This window comes from Macrobrachium rosenbergii, chromosome 13, assembly GCF_040412425.1.
Source record: "Macrobrachium rosenbergii isolate ZJJX-2024 chromosome 13, ASM4041242v1, whole genome shotgun sequence".
In the NCBI taxonomy this organism is placed as follows: Eukaryota; Metazoa; Arthropoda; class Malacostraca; order Decapoda; family Palaemonidae; genus Macrobrachium; species Macrobrachium rosenbergii.
The window spans coordinates 20,613,918-20,622,209 of NC_089753.1; the positions used below are offsets into that span (position 1 = coordinate 20,613,918).

Consider the following 8,292-nt stretch of genomic DNA (forward strand, 5'->3'; position numbering starts at 1 on the left):
CCTGGCCAATTAGGACTCCAGTAACGACCCTAATGTGGTTTCAGCTGCTTTTAAAGCGTGGAATAGAGGGGTGGGCGACGCGCTGTCGAGCCTCGCCTCACCCCTATTAGCCCGATTTGTCGTCAGTCGTCATGTCATTTGCATGTTAACGTGATGACATGAGCGAGAAGTTACAGGAGAGGAAATGCTTTCCCGTCTGCACACAACGCTCGTTCTGTCTAGAATTGCGGATATCATTCTGTATTTCGTGTATATGGGAGGAGAGAGCGAGATACTAATAAGCAGGAAATTTGTACCTATTTTATGCATACAGGATACGAGATGAAATAAGTAAGCCGATATTAATCTAATAAGCCTACAAGCTCACGCACGCTTTGACTCATATTTCATAGAATACCTTTTCCCTCAGGGCGGGTGATTCCAGGAGGTGTCTGTTACCCACCAGGTTTTCACTAAGAACAAAATAGAATATGGAATTTAGACCAAAGGCCAAGGGCTGGGACCTATGAGGTCATTCCGCGCTGAAAGGGATATTGACAGCAAAAAGGTTTGACAGGTGTAACAGGAGGATAACCTCGCAGTTGCACAATGAATAAATTGCTAGAAGAGGGTGGAAAGTAAGACAGAAGAAGGAGAATATGAACTGAGGTACAGTATAAGGAACGGAATGGGTTACAGCTAGGGGCCGAAGGGACGCTGCAAAGAACCTTAGGTAATTCCTACGGTGCACCGCATGAGATGCACTGACGGCACTATCTCCCTACGGGCGATTTCCATTAAGTCATTTTGGGAAGAGGTCCATTTTCAATGAACGGAACGTGCCTCAACCGTTCAAACTAGCCCAGGAAGAAAAAAAATATACCAAGGAGGATGTAAAGATGGGCATGGCTTCATTATCAAAACTGCTTCGTTGGTGACTTCACCCAACTCCTTGGGGACAAAGAGCAAACAGGCAAGTATGTGGACGCCAAAAGACCCAGCGGGCAGGAAACATTTGTCAGTTGTTTCAATTTGCGTCACGAAGTTTCTCAGTGTAAGAAATCTGTTGCAATTCCGCTCCCAGGTGACATAATAGTGTATATCGCGTGAGTTTATGGATGTGAATGTAACAGACTTAGCTGACACTTGCTGTAATTTCAGTCCTAGTGTGTCGTTTCAAGTTTTTCAGTCGGTGGAACGCGTGGCGAATATTTCACAAGCATACAAATTGGGTATTGCACAATGGCATGTACTTACAACCTTATTCATATTCACATGGTCTCGATCTGATATTTAAAGGATGAATGTGATAGATACTTCTGAACTGTTTTTTTCCTCACAGAGCCACCCCGCCCCAAAACACCACATCAGGAGAAACGGGTATAAATTATCACCAACTTCGTCTTATGTCTTGAGAAACTAAAGACCAAACCGGATGGGATTTATACCGTCTCATTTTCCTCCAGTGGTATGTATCAACTTATACCTCACCTGATGGCTCAGTGGTTAAAGTCACTGTATTTTCGTTGTTACTAAATCAGACAGGTTCGAATCCCACTGGTGAAGAAGCACTTATCACTTATTATTCCACTTAGGTGTAAGTTATTCCCAAGGTTTAGTGAACTGGATATTTAAAGATATTTGTGGTTTAATATTCGTGAAAATAAAAATGCCTTGGTGTATGACATATATATGATATATATATATATATATATATATATATATATATATATATATATATATATATATATATAGAGAGAGAGAGAAGAGAGAGAGAGAGAGAGAGAGAGAGAGAGAGAGAGAGAGAGAGAGAGAGAAGCACGTTTGAATTTGGATACTTGGGGGGGAGAGAGAGAGAGAGAGAGAGAGAGAGAGAGAGAGAGAGAGAGAGAGAGAGAGAGAGAGAGAACCCTGAACTCCAGTTTAACGAACAACTAATGCCACTCTTAAAAGTTTATTGACATCAGAACACGGAACGCAACCTAAAATATATATGTAAAAAAGCAACATAACTTTGCATCCTGCGTTCATGACATTTCCAGGTATTGAGCCAATTGGCGAGTTACAGCATCCAATTTGCAGAAAATTAGCTGGTACAGTCGTATTCTGTTGCCGAGGACGGTGTCACTGAAAATTAAACCGATGATTAGGCCTAGGTGACTGGGATGAAAAAGAGAGAGACGTGGATTTTTATACATCCAAAGAAGGTCAGAGAGCCTAAGGGTCGAGATGTGGGCATAATTCTCTAATATTCAGTTCAAGTTTTTCCAAAGTTATCCAAGTACCTCTCATTATATTTCCACAAAGAGAGAGAGACTGATTGATTGATTTTTGGATTTTAGGCATACATGCCAAGCACTGGGGCAACTAAGGCCGTTCAGCGCTGAAACGGAAATTGACAGTAAAAGTTTGAAAGGTGTAACAGGAGGAAAACCTCGCAGTTGCACAATGAATCAATTGTTAGGAGAGGGTGGACAGTAAGATGGAAGAAAAAGAGAGAGCGAGCCAGTACCTCATCAATCAAGTCTTCAGCTCAGACGAAGCAAAGCATTACACATGCAAGTGTCCAGGGAAACCCTCTCTAAATAAGACGAAGTAGAAGAAAAGAAAGTAAAAAGATGAAGGATATGGGAAGACCCCACAAGTAGGGAAAAAATCGCTCATGAGTAGTAATCCCGCATCGCTACGAGAATAAACGTGGCCCCATTACGGGCGTAATTCCTGCCTAATTAAGTCGATTAATGGCCAGAGCAGGATGTCTACCCTGGTTTTTTCCTCTCTGAACAAGGAGGAGATGTCTTATCTTGGGTACATAAGATCCCAGGGGCTCGGCAAACAGGAAGGCTAAGAAATGGTTTAGTCTGAAGGAGGGGGCTGCTACATAAGAGAACGCATCTTTGCAAAAATAAGTAGGGGAAAATGAACAAATGAATAGGAGTTGCAACGCCAAACAAGAAGTCAACTAGAAAACCATCAATATCTAAAGTTATATTTACTGATTTTTTTATTGATATCACAACTGACACCATTATCAAGAGAAATTAAAGTAGATAAGGAAAATTACGGCCAAATGTCCAGGAATTAACTCATGGTGGCCAGTCTTTGATGCTGTTAATTAGTAGGAATATGTAAAATTTATAAATTTCCTAAAAAAAGTGAATGCGTCAATATTTTCCACCAATATACATAAACAGAACTATGTATGCAAAACACACACATACAGACTTATACACGCATGACTTTTTTACACTTATATCAAGCCACAAATATCACGTTATATTCAATTCACTATGCTCGGGGAATAACTTACACCCAAGGGGGACTTGTAGTTGATACCGGCCAGAATTCGAACCTAGACTTTTGGTTTTGATACAGCGATAGACGGACGACTTGACCAATCGGCTACAGAGAAGGTTCATCCTTGATTCAGCAACAGGTGGATAAATGGGACAGGGACAAGTCCGCTCTATGTATATACATTAAACAGACATGGAAGCAAAAAAAGTATTAGCCACTAATAAAAACAGCGCCAATAGAGAAGGTAAACACACCTGCGGTACAATAATTAGCATCACTACGAAGATTTATTGTTTTCTTCGGATGGCTACTTCAGGTAATGGTGACGACCCGATTCTGACCGAGATGAGAGCGGAAAAGCGCGCTGCTCTCTTTTTTTTTTTTATGAACGAGACCCTTCCTTCCTTGTTCGCATCGTTACTTTCTCTCAAATTATCGGGACGGGCACAAGGCGTGACGTCGAGAGAGAGAGAGAGAGAGAGAGAGAGAGAGAGAGAGAGAGAGAGAGAGAAGAGAGATTCCCCAAAGGTAAGACCATGGGACCAAAGGTATATCGCTGAAGAGGTGTCACATTTTTAACCGAGCGTTGTGCAATGTTCTGGTGAGATTCTTGTAAAATATTCACTCCTAAATTTTTGTATAATACAAACAAACAAACAAACAAAAAATAAACAAATAAACAAACAGAACTAAGAACATTATGATTACCTGTTGTCAGGATATACGATTGGCGCCAGTCTCACACAAGCCTTGGTCTCTGGGTTCTTTTTTTACCGCCAAAACTTGAGCACCAAGTACACAATGACTTTCCTTGAGAGAGAGAGAGAGAGAGAGAGAGAGAGAGAGAGAGAGAGAGAGAGAATGCAGAGAGACAACAAACAGGAAACATATCATGGTAATCTAGTGAGAATTTGTGATGCCATCCACCAAAACGGATTTAACTACATTAGTACTTCCGGAATAAGCTCGGCAAATTTTTCTCGTTTGACCGCAGATTCACCTCTCTCTCTCTCTCTCTCTCTCTCTCTCTCTCTCTCTCTACTGAGTCAGTGTGACGAATGTTTATGATTGTGGTTGTCATCATTTGCCAGCAAACAGTGAATGCTACATACACCCATGTCATTATCTCGCCAACACCGAAATGCGCTTTGTCCAGAGCCTTGATTCCAACGGTACTGTGATTTCTCTCTCTCTCTCTCTCTCTCTCTCTCTCTCTCTCTCTCTCTCTCTCTCTCTTACGGTTCCCTTTATTAACCAAGCAACGTTGGGGATGGCCTGTTCTTAGATGGATGGCTCCAATGAAAATTATGTGACCATAATCTCCGGCGAACATCTGTGAAGGTTATAGGTCTAGCAACCTCGTGATCAAAATATCAACGTTTTGACTCTTACCGACGACCTCTGTGGGAATCAAGAGTGATGATGATGAAGAGGGTGATGATAATGAGGATTATCATAATGTTAATAGTTTAAATCGAGCACTATCACAATTGCCTGCGTTATCCCTACTATAATCTGGCTACCCAAGTGTGAGGGCTGAGTTGGATTGGCGCCATTCACGAGCGGTGCTAACCTTATCGTTCTAATCGGAAGAGTATTTTGGAAAACGGGGCTATTGGATGATTAGACTGAATAAAATGACTCAAAGTACATAATTATTGATTAATATTGAAAGTTCAAGATGGTTATTGTCCTACATCATTCCTCCGTCATATTCAATACAAAAGTGGCATATGCGTTGCCACATCTACAATCGCCTCACTCAGGTCTGGGATAGGTATTTAATAAGCTGCTTTGTTATTAAGGACTCAAACTCTTTTTCGTCAAGGATGAGCAGGCCCTCAACAAGAATGCAAAATATCCCAACACATTATTTTCAATGTTCCGAAATTTATTAATCACCCAGATTCGATTTTAAACGTTTTAACTCTTCGTATTATTGTAGCTAGTCAAATGAATAGTGTTGTTCTACCTCGAGTAAAAATAAACAGGAGTTTTTTTTTCTGAAGCACTAGAATGGAGTATACCTTAGTTTAACCAGACCACTGAGCTGATTAACAGCTCTCCTAGGTCTGGCCCGAAGGATTAGACTTATTTTACGTGGCTAAGAACCAACTGGTTACTTAGCAACGGGACCTACAGCTTATTGTAGAATCCGAACCACATTATAGCGAGAAATGAATTTCTATCACCAGAAATAAATTCCTCTAACTCTTCATCAGCCGGCCGGAGACTCGAACTCAACAAATAAACTTTTCTTACTTGAGCATTTCAAAATTGGAAACTCATATCATCTATCAGTAAAAAAGCTTAGTACCATCCTTTCGCTTTATATAGCTCATTAAAACAAGGCCTACAACCAAGTAAGTTGTCAGTTGTAAATCCCACTTTAACCCTCAAGGTAAAATCGATTGAGTACACGTTGTATTGCTATTGTTGTGACACTTTTGGAAGTGATATGAATAGTAACTATGGCACTGGCAATTATCATAATTATAACCGTGACAATATTGTTCTCCTGTTGGCATAAAAACATCATCCATACCACTGCTAATTTGTTTCCATCAAACCTCAATGCTCATGGAGCGCACACAAATTCTGGTGAGCAGTGATACTTGAGAGATACACAATATATATTAACAATAATGTTGATGGAAGCAAGATAACGATCGCTGTTTACCTTCATTATCACTTACAAAATATTTCCACGGCCAAAAATTCTTTAATAACCAACCTGCAACCTGTGATATGAAACAAGCTCGACAATCAACCGCTCTCTCTCTCTCTCTCTCTCTCTCTCTCTCTCTCTCTCTCTCTCTCTCTCTGGTCCATTCCACAAAAATACTGCAGTTTTGTCCACTGTCTTCTGGGAACAATGGGAGGTAAGACAGGTGAAGGACACCACCAGGACTACGTGGTGCCAGCTACCATTGCATAGTACCAATCAATGAAAAATTACTCATAATACGGATAATATCGAAGTATGCACATTTTACGCGAGCACATACAAAATACACATACATACACACACATAAACTGTATATAATGAATTTATGTATATATAACACTATTGAATCAAAGACGAACCTCCATGCAGAAAACTTCCACAGCATCAATCATATCACGAATCTACAGTGAAGATTCATCAGCAGTTATGTCGTACCCCCAAAACATACACACGCACACACACACATACAAAGTGCCAGTCACCGCTGTCTTCAGCACACGCTCTGGCACTTCCTGAATATGATGGTTCTGTTCCAACACCCCCTTCACCCAATCTAGGTCTATTTAACACCTCTCACCATTACAAATACACACAGTTTGGGTTCTACTACCCATAACATAACTCTGCTCTTTTAAAGTTTTTTGCAGAAACCCTACTTCCTTCCCTGTTCCATCTGTTCATACGATGCATCTCTTCTCTCATCCTACCGTCATCATCTGTTACATTTACTGCTAAGCACCTACATATATCAACTACTCCCGTTCTTTAATACATGTTTATATATATATATATATATATATATATATATATATATATATATATATATATATATATATATATATATATATATATATACCAATGGATACTCAATTGAATAAAAAGGAAATGTATTATGATTCATCATACGGCAACAGAATTGATTTACAATATCAAATTTCAATCACCGGATGTGACATATTTGCAAAGTCAACTGTGAACGATAGTGATAATCATGACATACTCAACTCCATCGATGACGTTGCATGTGTCAAATCAGACTATAGTGATGAGAGAGAGAGAGAGAGAGAGAGAGAGAGAGAGAGAGAGAGAGAGAGAGAGAGAGAGAGAGAGAGAGAGAGAGAGCATCATCTTTGAGCCTTAGACCTATATCATACTGAAACTACGTCTAACACTAAATATTTGTGTTCTGTTCTTCAAAATAAAACAAAAATCCACTGTAAAAAGCAAGAAATTCATTAGTATTAAAAAAAAAGGACCAAATGAGCCTTGATGAGGTACGTATATCATCCACATCACAAAACATTAACTAAATACACCGTACAAAATGGCAAACAATCCACTGAAAGCCTCAAAATCCTAAAGGAAAATTAGAGCAACATCTTCCATTCTCCAATTAAGTATACCAAAAAGAGAATGGTCCAATTTCATTATAGTAAATTAAGAAAATAGAACATAGAAGCATATTTCACTCACCTTGTTACAAGCGTACCGATATATACACGAAACTGCTTAAACTATCGTTAGACTAATTAAATGACTTGTCTCTGCCGAGTGCGCGTGGCTTCTCCAGTCTTCCCAAAATTCTTCAAATATTGCACAAACATCAACAAACGTTTTGCACCAAATGTCTCAACATTGCAATTTGGAAAAATAATTTGCTTATGAATAAAAATTTAGGGGAAAGTATGGCGATGGCGAGCGAATTTCATGCAGTCCCGTGGATCTAGAAATTTGGGCGCGAGACCAACGCTCCCGTCAGGAAACAGCACCGCAGTCCTTCCCCCTACACCCTTCCACGACAACAGCCCACGCCACACTGAGCACGTTACCTGACGACACCCACGACGTATCCTTCGCCGAAATCGGGGGAAAACGAAGCTTAAAGGGGCAAAGGAGAAAAAATCTGCAGGAGGAGGTGAAATGAATAGACAATTTTTTCCCCGCTGGTGGGAAAGAAGCGGTTTCGACAGATCTGTTCGAATCCCTACGGCAGCCATTGTTTCCCTCACGGTAAGGAACCGAACTGTAGTACGACTCAGATCATTTACCGTATATGTCTGCATATTCTCACTGAACTCGATCAATTTGGTTCTTAATTGTTCAGTAGATTTTGTGAAAATAATACCCCCTGTTTATTTTTCTTGGCTACTATGAGGACTTGACGGTTGTTAGTGTACGATGTAGTTGAAAGTTGGCTATGGAAAATTTCGTGCCGTCACTTTGTCGTTTACTTTTCAGTAAGACCATTGAAGCATTTCATGGGGAGGTTGCGTGTCTTATGCTATTCT

At 40.1% G+C, this 8,292-nt stretch overlaps 1 protein-coding gene across 6 annotated transcripts in view; it reads right to left on the bottom strand.

The window, feature by feature from the left end:
• Nucleotides 1–7,824, bottom strand: part of LOC136844973 (A disintegrin and metalloproteinase with thrombospondin motifs adt-1-like) — a 74,854-nt gene extending 67,030 nt beyond the window's left edge. For 3 of the 6 annotated variants that reach the window (XM_067114447.1, XM_067114442.1, XM_067114441.1), the window contains exon 1: nt 7,478–7,822. The gene's annotated coding sequence lies outside the window, so the exon portion shown is untranslated. Of the gene's footprint in view, nt 1–3,984; nt 4,087–7,477 lie in introns of all 6 variants that reach the window. The other 3 variants (XM_067114444.1, XM_067114445.1, XM_067114446.1) reach the window with 3 other exon arrangements.
• Between the last annotated feature and the right edge of the window lie 468 nt (nt 7,825–8,292).